Here is a 12,560-nt window from a genome sequence, read left to right on the forward strand (position 1 = left end):
AGGCTGGGATGGAATACAGGACATCAGAAGTTCAGAAAGACACTTGGGATAGAATCCATTTGGAGCTTTAAATATTAAAATTAAAAACTTTAACCTTGATACTTGGGCTAACAGGCAGCTGAACTAGATAGCAAGACAGTGAGCAGTCAGACTGACCTCTGTTAATCGTCCCCTGTGACAATCAGACACTGTATTCTGAACCAGCTGCAGGCAGCAGATCTCTTACTAAGGTTGCCCAGCATATAGCACGTTACAGCAGTACTACCATCAAATCACAAAGATATGGATCATGGTTACCACCAGGGAATACCACAGTCTGGGGGGCATTCTTAACATCATAAAGTAACAGCCCTTACCATAGCTGAATCCAGATGTCCTCAATTCAGCCTTAGGTCAATGATCACACTATGCTGGTCCGGAGAAGCAGCTCCTCATTACAATTCAGAAGGCCTAGGGAAATGACACTTTCTTCACATTTCCTGCCTGAACCAATCTGCATAATCTCATTTATGCAGCAGTTCAATTTTAGCCAATCTCTGGTCAGTAAATTAAATTATTCAGATACTGCATATCCCCTTACAACAAAAGCACACAGCCGTTTATCTCCTGTACATGGGAGTCCAGGCCATCCTTCTGAAAAGCTTCTTGAAAAGACAGACTACAGCTACATGTATTCGTGCTCAAACCGATCTGGGGAGACACACCATACATAAGCCTAGAATTCTCCTGTCGTTGGCTGGGATGCCTGAATCCACTGCTGTACCAGTGAGACCATACCAAATCTGCCTCTATTGCCCCCAGCACAGCATTTGCATTCAGTTATACCAAAAATGAAAAGCTTGCTGTAGATTTAGATTGTCTTGCCCCAAATGCATGGGCCTACACCAGCACTGTTTACATTGTGTAGAACAAAATCAAACTAGGGCACAAATGGAGTTAACACAGTAGCTAGCACATTATTATAAATGTCCACTGTTCTTTTAGCATCTTTGTGATGGAAAGGTAGAGATTACTTTCCCTTAGTATCTTCCTAGAATGTCTTGCATCCAGTAAATTCTTTGGCTGTAAATATGTAACTTTGTCATAGAAGGATGAAATGCCCAGTGCTGAAATACAGAGCATAAAATAAAACTCTAGTGTCAATACACAAGCCTGATTCATGTCTAATTCCCAACAGTTTACTGTGGGCCAAAGTCTAAGGTCCTAACACAGACAAAATTGCCCTCATCCCCCATGAGAAAAAAATGGGAAGAGACCGGGGAGTGTAGTGGGGTGGAGGGAGGGGTTTCTGAGGCTCGATACAGATGTTTCCCCCTGGATTATGAAGCTGGGAAAGGACAGGACAGGAATGTCTCTTCTCACTGCAGAATGAGAAAAGGTTCAATGATACATAGTATTGAATATTGCAGAGGCACAGAACCATCTGTGCAGAGACCTTGTGCTTCTGAGCACAACTCCAAGACTCCTGCCCTTTCAGACTCTGACAGCATGACGCTTCCCTCCTCCCACATGGAGGAGAACAGAAAAATAACTGACACCCTGATACTTATCTGCAGATTTAATGCTGGTCATGGGGGAAGTATCACTGACCTTGTCACTGCTGGACTCAGCTCCTTTACCTTCTTACACAAGTGGACGGTCTTTCACTGAGTTCAGGGCACGTGGGGACATGGTTTTGTAGAGGCAACTGCTACCTCCTCTCAGTCCTTCCTCATTTTCTGCCACTCAAGTGCAGAGAAAGGACGCTCCATGTGTGGTTCCTGAGGGACTGAAACTCTTCCCCTAAACTGTAGGAGTTCCCCTAAAAACTGAATAAAGGACCTCCTCAAGATTTAGCCCATTGATCACAATTCTATTTTGCCTCCTTTCATGTTAAATACCATCTAACTCTAAATCAATGCATACACACACAAATTTTCTGCTAATGCATTCCATGCATAGAATCTATCTATCTATCTGCATTCATATGAAGGTGTTTGCAGTGTTGGTGTAGCCATGTTGGTCCCAGGATATTAGGGAGACATGGTGGGTGAGGTAATATCTTTTATTGGTTCAACTTCGGTTGGAGAGAGAGACAAGCTTCTGAGCTCACACAGAGCTCTTCTACTACCCCAGACAGTAAACAAATTGTGAGTCATTCCCCAAAGAATCAAGATTGGTTTAAAAAATAATGAGATTTTAAAAAACAAAAATATATTTGGGTCTTTTTATTTGCCTTCTGGTATTTAAACCTTTATGGCACACTCAGGTTATATTTTCACATTTTTCTCTAACAATGAGGTCTATATATTTTCCTTAAAAACAAAAAACATAAGCAGAGATTCTCATATATTTACCAATTCCAGCAACTTGGACTTTAAAAGCAATTATCTTGAGACTTGTACTTAAAACACAAGAGCTGGCAACACTGTTAGTCTTCACCACAGAGAATGTTGGGAGTATTTATCACAAACCTACTCTTTTCAGTTCATTAGGATGAGGGACTGTCTAAGACTGAAGTATCCAGGAGGTGTTGCAACAAAACGATAAACTGAACAGCAACAAGTCACCAAATGATATTCATCCAAGTGTTCTGAAGGAATTTAAATGTGTAAAGACTGATCCAAAGCCTTCAGAAGGCAATAGGAAGGCTTCTACTGACTTCAACGGTGTTTGGATCAGATCAGAAGTGTGAAATGGTCAAAGCAAATTTTGTGTAAGGCTATTATTTGTGATGTTTGGCATAAATTATTTTGTTGATAACAGATAGCTCCTTGGCAATTAGAAATTTTAATGGCTCTTGGAGATTTTGCTATTCATTCACAAGGAAACATTTCCACATAATTATGTACAAAGGTGTGGTTATGACATACGTAAATAGCTTGCAATGTTGCACCAATTTGGCATTAAGCACCAAATTATTAATCTCTTGGAAGCCTTATTCTAAATTCAGTACATGGGCACTTTCTTGAACACTCTCAATCATTAGTCTCAAAAGTTAGCTTCTTTTTAATAGGTTTATTATCAATGGAAATGATGTCAAGTTTGCTTTCATTAAAGAAATTTCACTAATCAATGCAAACTCAATTCACATAGAGGAACTGTTTGTTTGTTTTTTAAAAAGGTCCTGAGAGGCAAGAATTTGTGGATGCTTGTGTACTTGCATTACTATCCTGAGCCAAACACAGGTACTGGGGCACATATTAAGCAATCCCAACTTCAGAGATTTCCTCTTTTCACTGGAAAATGTAGCATATTGTTCAGTACCTCACAGCATGTTGATTTCTAATCCTTTCCCCCTCCCACGAAAGACATATTTCAGTTCATCCATACCTCATTCACTGTATCCCTGTCATTGAAGGACAACAGGATCATCTTCCAAACCATTTTGTAGGGAAAGGAAGCAGACTTTTCCTTCAGGACTCTGGAATCTCAGACCAACTACTTAGCTAGTGACCTTCTTCGGCAGCAGTTGAATTGGACATATCTTTTTAACCTGAGAGGATCTCCCCATCACTGTAGTAGAACAACAAAAGAGTAGTTCAGACATTCTCTTACATGATGGTATACCTAATTTATGCTGAGCAACATTAGTGTCAGAGAGTCCCCAGTACCACATGGATATCAATTATCTTCTGTAGTGTGCTTTCTTATAATACCAAATACCACTATGATTATAACAATAATGAACCCAGTCTTGTTTACCTTTTGGAGCTGAGCAAATCACAGTAATTTTCAGATATTGAACAATATGATGCAGTTTCTTTGTCTCTAAAGATATGTCTCAGTTACACTCAACTAGTCCAAACAAATACTGTAGCAATTGTATTTTCTTTACAAATGCCTAGACTGCTATGGTAATAACTTCCTCATTTTCTCTAAAGTCGCTATCTTAAGATGCAGGAAAAGAAAATCGTTTCCTCTTTTATTGCAGACAACACAACATTAGAGTCCAACATTGTTACTCTTGGAAAATATCCAGGCTTGAACCATTTAGCTATATGGCAAATGCAAAGTGGGTCTTAATCATGAAGATCCAATTTGTTTAAATAGATTTGTGCTTTTAGTACTTAAAAATGCAAGTGAAAATGTTTGTGTGTGCATTTACTGAGTCTAGCTTTTAAATATTTAACCCATGGGGTTGGAAGAAGGGAATCAAATTATATTTGGTACAAGTATGTACCAGGAGCACTTCTTTCCCGCCCCACCCTCTTCCCCGAATGGGGGAAGTCTTAAGAATTGTGAACAAAGTTCAGATGAACAGAGAGCTGCTATTGTACCTCTGTAGGCTTTTCAAATTTTATATTATATATGTGTGTGTGTTAGTGTTCCTCTAAATGTTCAAACTCTTCATAAGGATTCTTTCATTCAGATCACCTTTCAGTTTTCAATTTACTTTATTAAAATCTCAACAAATCATCATATTGCCATCTTCTTTAACTGAAACTCATTAAAATATCAGAAGATAATTTATCAGTCACATCTCATATATTGCTTTTCATATATCAGTTTGTCATTTTTCTGCCTTCGTTCTCCTTTTGTAGAACCTAAGGAATTCTTATCTTATTTCAAATTTGTATTAATGAGGACATCGGTGTATATTTTAACTGTTTTAACTCATCCAAAAGCTTAAATTAACTAAGTTAAAAATGTGCCCTTTTCTTTACCTTTTTCATTTGATGAATTAAAACATACTTTAAATCTTTTTTAATAATCTTTGTTGTAATGGCAATGCTAGTAATGAAACGCATCTGGTTGAATTTTTATATAAATATTTTTATGTATTGTGCATTTTTGTGTGATATAAAACTCTTCATAAAAGGGGGTAAGCTTAAGCCTTTCCTACACTAGCAAACTTTTGCAAAAATTTTCCACAATCATAGAATCATAGCACTAGAAGACCTCTTCTAGTCCAGTCCCCTGCACACAAAACAGGACTAAATATTATCTAGACCATCCCTGACAGGTGTTTGTCCAATCTCCAATACCAGAGATTCTGCAACCTCCCTACACAATTTATTCCAGTGTTTTTAACAACCCTGACAGGAAGTTTTTCCTAATGTCCAACCTAAATCACCCATTTAAGCCCATTGCTTCTTGTCCTATTCTCAGAGGTTAACGAGAACATTTTTTAACAACCTTTTATGTACTAGAAAACTATCATGTCCACCCTCAGTCTTCTGGTCTCCAAACTAAACAATCCAATATTTTCCATCTTTCCTCAAAGATCACGTTTTCTAGACCTTTAATCATTTTTGTTGCTCTTCTCTCGACTTTCTCCAATTTGTCCACATCTTTCCTGAAATGTGGCTCCCAGAACTGGACACAATACTCCAGCTGAGGCCTAATCAGAGCAGAGTAGAGAAGAATAATTCATTCTTGTGGCTTGCTTACAACACTCCTGCTAATACCTTCCAGAATGTTTGCTTTTTTTTGCAACAGTGTTACACTGTTGACTCATATTTAATTTGTGAGCCACTGTGACTCCCAGATCCCTTTCACACGGGTGTGGTGAAGGTAAATATATTAAAGATTGTGAGGTTCTCAGATACATACAAAACCTAAGATTAGACACATAAGCAGCTGCCAGTGTGTTAAGCACTGTGTCATCCAATCCTGCTCAGGTCTGACCAAGTTGGTCCTTAAAAGGCCCTTGGCAGCTAGTAGCCTGTCCACATTAAGGGTCAGATTCTCATTTTCACTAAAGCTTCTTTATACCACTCTGGCAGTGTAAGTAGTAAATTACTCTGTGAGGTGGGAGGTTCCTAGAGCCCGAATGTCTACACCACAACCAAACAGCCCCTTAAGGGTATGGCTACACTTGACATTTCAAAGCGCTGGAAGTGTGAGTGTGGTCGGAGCGCCAGCGCTGGGAGAGAGCTCTCCCAGCGCTGCACGTAAACCACATCCCTTACGGGTGTAGCTGTGGCACTGATTACACTGAGGCTTTAGAGCGCTGTATCTTACAGCGCTCAGGGGGGTGTTTTTTCACACCCCTGAGCGCGAAAGTTGCAGCGCTGTAAAGCACCAGTGTAGCCATGGCCTTAGACTCGACACTAGTTATAGCAGACTCCTTTTGAGAAGTTCCTTTATGCATCTGCTCTGCAACAGAAAAGGAGGGCTGATGCCCAAGTGCATCTGACCTAGTCTGTGCTTCCTACTGAGACTAATAAAAGCCAGGTGACTCTGAAACAGGGATGTCCTCAGGCAAGAGTGTAGTGGAATAGCTAATAGGCTGATTGCAGGACAGAAACCAAGGATCAGATTAGGAGCAGCTTTTCTTGTTACAGTGGCCTTGTCCACGCTGTATTAAAAAAAAAAGTTGTGTTCTTAACTCAAGTTAGCTAATGAGTTAACTAACTCAAGGTAAAATCCTAGATAAGGCAGTTTGTAATTTTCACACAAATGTGTAGGTTGACATGAAGATCATTGGCTTTGACTCAACCTGCTAACTCTGGGGTTGGCAAGCTTTCAGAAGTGGTGTGCTGGGTCTTCATTTATTCACTCTAATTTAAGGTTTTGCGTGCCAGTAATACATTTTAACATTTTTAGAAGGTCTCTTTCTATAAGTCTATAATATACAACTAAACTATTGTTGTATATAAAGTAAATAAGGTTTTTAAAATATTTAAGAAGCTTCATTTAAAATTAAATTAAAATGCAGAGCCCCATAGACCGGTGGCCAGAACCATGGGGCTCTGCATTTTAATTTAATGAAAATCAGCTTGAGTGCCATCTTTGGCACGCGTGCCATAGGTTGCCTAAACCTGTGCTAACTCATGAAAACTACAAACTGCATTGGGCCACAGGACTCTTTGCTGCTTTTACAGATCCAGACTAACATGGCTACCCCTCTGATACTTGACAAACTGCATTGTCTTTACTAGGATGTTACCTCAAATTAACTATTTTAAATTAAGGACACACATCTCTCTCTCTCAACAAAGACAAAGCCAATGAAATGTTAGCTGGAGTTTCTGCAAGTGGAATTCTTTGTATATAGTTTTGCTGTTGTTTCCATCTCTGGTCGGTAAGCATGAATTGTGTGCATCTTCTAAATAAAAATAGATTATGAGAAAATACCCTGAGGGCTTGTCTACACTAGCAATTAACAGTGCTGCAACTTTCTTGCTCAGGGGGGTGAAAAAACACCCCCCTAAGCGCAGCAAGCTGCAGTGTTGTAAAGCGCCAGTATAAACAGTACCCCAGCGCTGGGAGCTCCACCCCTCATTGAGGTGGTTTTTTTAGAGCGCTGGGAGAGCTCTCTCCCAGTGCTGCACCACGACCACACAAGACATGTTAAAGTGCAGCTGTAGCAGCACTTTAGCATTGCCAGTGTAGACTAGCCCAGTCTGTTTCACTGCTTTCTCCTCTAATAAGAAACAGACCCACTACAAAGCCCCCAAAATCTGCTCTGAAAGGACATTTGTCACCTTTTTCACTGAAAATTGCTTTTTGTCCATGGTTACTAGGTGTTTCCTCTGTCTCTATTGTCCACAGGCCTGTAAGAAAGACACATAATGGGCGAGGACCCCCTACTCTATCCTCTTTTGACCAAGAATCCAGATAAGAAGAGGTTGTAGATAATCTTTTAACTCTCCCTCCTTAGGGCCCAATTACAAAAACAGAAAACAATACTAGCAATGAGTGTCAGCAATGGCTGCTATTGAAGTTGTTCTGAGCACACTTTGAGCTGGAAGCATGGGCAAGTACAATCATATTCAGCACCATTTTAGGCATTCAAGCAATAAATAATTGCAGGTGCAGAAAGAGAATCCAGTTTCTAAAAAAATCTTGCCCTTAATTTAATTTCTTTCTTATGCTTTATACCTTGCCTTGCTCATATTGGTGGTCCTTGTTTCTTAAGATATATTTGACCTACTCAAAGATGTTCTACAAACTACCTAAGAGAAACGAGGGGACAGTTAACTGGTGCTTCTTGGGACATGAACCTCAATAATCAGGTTCAATTCCAGCAGATACCTTGTTTCCAGCAGATGAAATTAGCCTCTTTTAGAATAAAACATAAGATCAGAAAAGTTTCTGCGCTGGATCAGACAAATTGTAGTTCTGTCTAGGCCAGTGTTTTCTTCCCAGCTAGCAGCCAATATAGCATTCTTCAGAAGATAATGAAAATGCTGTAATTCCACCTAATTAATTTGTTCAGTACTATTCGGGGGAGGAAGGGTTAGAACAGAGATTTTAACGCCAGCCACCGACTTATTTGTCTCAATGACTTCTTGCAGCAGTAAATGCCACCAAATGATTATACTCTGGGGGGTGGGGAAGAATCCCTATATTTGTTAAAATGTCATGTGCTTTAATTTCATCTTGTCCTCTTAGTTTTCTATTTTAAGATAGGGTTAAAAGGAAGATACTAAGCAGTTCTAACTAAGCCCTTTATCAAATCCTTCTGATTCACCTTTCACACTAAATTATCCCAGTGTTTTCAATCACTCCATGTTCCTATGGCTATCCTGCCACACCACTAACCATTTTCTGTACCCTTCTCTAGACCCTTTCAGTCTCAGCTCTATCTTGCTTGAGCAGCTGTTAGAAACCATTGGGATCATATTTGCTTGGGGAAATTGTGCATAAAGATGGAAATACAAATGACAGTGCTTCACAATGGGTCTCTCAGCATACTCGTGAGATGGACCAAGTAAGTGCAAAATCCTTGAATTTAAACCCAATGTGTTCTCCTCTTAATTTATATGCTCTGTACATGCTCTTCTTTTTTATAGGTTTTATGCAAGGTGGAATCTGTGAAAGTTTCAGATTACAAAACAGCCCAAACTTGCAGCCTGTTGTAAATATATTTCAGGTGCAGGAACCTATAGACACAGAGGCAAAGTATTTTTCACAGCAAATATTCTCCAATTTCATGGACATGCTGTGGAAAAATATTATGCATTACATGGTAATGATGTGGGCCTGCCAGGAGGGGGAGCCAGGATCAAAGAGAAGTAGCCACATGAGGATGGCCCAGTGGGACAGATGAAGGAGGGAAAATCAAGAGCCCAGGGGAAGCCAATCCAATGGGAAGGAGCCTGGGGCATGGTAACAAGGAATTGGTCCAGCAAGAAGTAGGGAAGGCTGGTAGGAGATGCCACTCCAGGAGGAACAGGTGTTTCCAGGGGTTTTTGCAGGTGAGAAGTATTTTAACTAGACATAGCTGGAATTCATCTAAAGAGTGAAGAGAAATGACAGCATTTTTGCACCATCCATATAAAATACCCAGCTTTAGTCACTGGCACACTGAAGGTTCCTTCAAGTTTCATCAATCTAGTCCCTGTGAAGTTTGACACATGAGACAGAATTCTTGAAACCATATTTCCTTCACAAAAGAAAGTAGACAATGATCAAATAAAGCATTTGACTCCTCTACTAGAGCTTAAGCCATGCTATATCAATGAGTAAATATTAAAGCGCTCCCTTTCCTCTAAAGGAATTTAGTCCTTCTTCATTTTCATTCCACAGTTCTGAGTTGTATATTTTTTGCAGAATTGCTTTGGTCTTGCCTTTCTCCTGCACGACTTTGGATCATGGCTGTATTTGATAAAGGCATCAGACACACATATACAAACAGAAGGCTGTTTGTAAAACTGCCGGTGGTGAACAGAGCTTTTGTTCAGCTGAGATTTCCATGCCTTCTACCGACATCCACTTTTTAGGACTTGTCTACGGACATAAATTGTATTGCTTTAATTTTCTACAACCCCCAATGTGAGTACAGTTATATCAGTACAAAGATGCTTTAGAACAGTATAGCTATTCCCATACTGGAAGAGAAATAAGCTGTACCAGTATAAGGCAGCTTTATACCAGCATAACTGCATCCACATAAGTTGTTGTACTGGCATAACTATTTTGGGCAGGGGGAATTACACTACGTCAGTGGTTTTCAAACTTCTTGAGCTGAGTCCCCGAGTTTGAGTTACAATTTTTGGTTGCGCCCCCCCATGCCCAGACAAAAATAGACACATGCAAAAGTATGCTTGACAGCCTACTCATAGACTTAACACAACTTTTAATTAAATTACCTCAAATTAAATTAAATTACCTCAGCAGATGGCTGTTTCTGCCTTGCAGGCAGGCTGCACCGTTAGGGCAGAGCCCTCCCCCCTCCTGTTTTCAAGGTGAGGAAAGATGTGTGCGATGGTCTCTGGAGGCGGAGCCTGCACTGGGCATGGAGGCTGCCAGGAGCAGAAATCAGACACTGACCCATGGCTTGGGGGAGGAGGCGCTGCTGAGGTGAGTCGGGCGTGGAGGGGATGGTCCCTCCCCAAGTCTCACTTTGTATGGCTGGTCTGATCTGCCTGGCATTGTCGTTCATCCATTCAAATATTCCTTCGGAAGGGGTGCCCCACAATTTGAAAACTTCTGCACTATGTGATAGAGTCTATCTGCCTTCTCTGTCCCCTACTAGGGCACCCTGACTCTTCCCCTGCTGCTCAAGGAAAAGCCACTCAGACCACTACTAAAGAGAGTCTTTCAGAGGCTAGAGGAAACACTGACCAGTCAGGAGCCAACAGACATGTCTGTGTCCTTGCAGGGGCAGTGCAGGGTGAGGCTGGGTTAGAGGAAGAGCAGCTGAATGCCAGCCCAGAACTCCAGGGCCAGGTCAGGGCCTTGCCTGAAGTGCTGCAACTATGAACCTGCTTTTGAGTTTTATCAGGATGTATGTGCCTTTAAACACACACATTCTGAGATTTGTTAGCCATTCTGCTGCAAGGAGGCAGCCATGACTTGGGGACTAAGGCAAGGAGTGCTTGGGGAGGCACAATTCCAGGGGCGGCATTCAGGGAGGGTTTTTTTGTTTGTTTGTTTGTTTTTGCTTGGGGCGGCAAAAAACCTAGAGCCAGCCCTGCTTGACTCCACAGGAAAAGCCCCACCTGTGACATACCGGTAGCAAAAAAATGTGACTCTCCTTTCTGAAAGGGCATAGTAGATTGCAACCTGGAACCCATCCTTTTATAAAGGACTCACGAAATGCCCACAGATATGCTTGACGCCCTTTATCTTATTAACAACCAGTGATAATGGATGACAAAAATTATTCTGCTCTAGAGCTGGGTTAAAGTCATTTTTGCTCCACTATTCATAGTTGTTCAGTGTTACAGAATCAGGATTAACTTAAAAAGTTCCCTTATTTCTTTCAAGATTGGATCACATTTCAATCCCTTTTCAGACTGATTCACAATGAGTGAACCATGCTCAGCAGTAGAGGTGAGGGTATATTTTCTTCTAGTCAGTATCTGTCAGCAAAACTGAAACTTCTGCTAACACAAATCTCTGGTCCAGAGGGGATCTTTTTCTGCTTTCTTGAGGACTGCAGAAAAATAGAGTTAAATTCCAATTTAAGGGTCTGTGTAAAATTTTGATATTGACAGAAAAAACAAACTGCAAAGTCAGCATAACTCAGATAAATGATCTTACAAGTAAAACCAATGGTCAAACATATAAAAAAAAATCTCACGTTTTCATGTATAATACTGAGAAAGACTTTGAGTCAAATTAATCTCTATGTAACTCCATTGAAATTAATACAGTCACACCAGGGATGAATATGGTTCAATTTCTAGTGACATTTGCAGCTCTCTGTTTCAGTCAAGGAGGAAGAGAGATCAGCTTAAGTATTCTGTCAGAAAATTTCTTTAAACAGATGATGCATGACCCTAGGAAAAAAAAAAAACTAGCAAAGTTTTGTAGAGCACTGAAGAAAAAACCCTTAAGAATAAAAATGTGTCAAACTCTCTGGACTTGTTATCTCTAAATCACTTTCTTTAAGAGACAAGGTTTTATAAATGCCTTTTAGCTGAATTTTGTAGCTCCTAGATGACACCAAGTGGTTACTCAGGCCAATTACTCTATTTTTTCTGTGAGCAGTCATAAGATCTTCTCTAGTAAGTTATTCCAATATGTTAAAGGGATAATTTTTTGCTTGTTCCTCTATTTTAAACTCAGTTTTGACTAAAGTGTCAGTTTCAATACTTTTTTTTGGAAGAACTTCCTCTCTCTACCCATTCCCTCCACCCAAAAAAAAAAAAAAAAGTCACCTGAAGGACATAACATTTGCTTAGCTCCTTCCAAATCTACTGCAGAATGTTGTCCTTAATGTTTATCTTTCAAGTAATTTTCAAAACCAATCTGAAACACAGGAGATTCTTTTTGACCCTGTGGGACCCTGTCTTAACTTGATACAGATTAGCTCTTGTGGAAGGTCAGTGTAAAGGCAGAGACACACACAATTTGATAAAAAAATTCAGTTAGACAAATCTCCTAGGCATGATTATATGTGAGGAACTGATGTAGCACTCTGGTTATAGAATAATCTCCTTAAGTAATACAGCAAGCAAGCCTATGAAATGGAAAACTCTTTAGCACATTGCAGTTTCTCTCTTCACTGTTGCTTGAAAGAGATAAAGGAAAATCATTACTACACAAAGTATTTATTAAGCAGTATGTTTCCATGATCTTACCCAAGAATTGTACATGCAGCTGTGTGTTTAATGGTGAGGAAGATCACCACCACCAAAAACACAAAACAAAACAACTCTCTACTTAGAACCCAAGATGGA

At 40.1% G+C, this 12,560-nt stretch overlaps 1 long non-coding RNA gene across 1 annotated transcript; it reads right to left on the reverse strand.

Moving 5' to 3' along the window:
* Positions 1 to 362: 362 nt before the first annotated feature.
* LOC127054107 (uncharacterized) lies at positions 363 to 3,476 on the reverse strand. Its single transcript, XR_007775184.1, has 3 exons — positions 3,313 to 3,476; positions 1,591 to 1,808; positions 363 to 450 (listed from the first exon to the last, which is right to left on the reverse strand). It is a non-coding gene; the product is annotated as an uncharacterized LOC127054107 (long non-coding RNA).
* Positions 3,477 to 12,560: the final 9,084 nt, after the last annotated feature.

This window comes from Gopherus flavomarginatus, chromosome 6 (genome assembly GCF_025201925.1).
Source record: "Gopherus flavomarginatus isolate rGopFla2 chromosome 6, rGopFla2.mat.asm, whole genome shotgun sequence".
NCBI lineage: Eukaryota > Metazoa > Chordata > Testudines > Testudinidae > Gopherus > Gopherus flavomarginatus.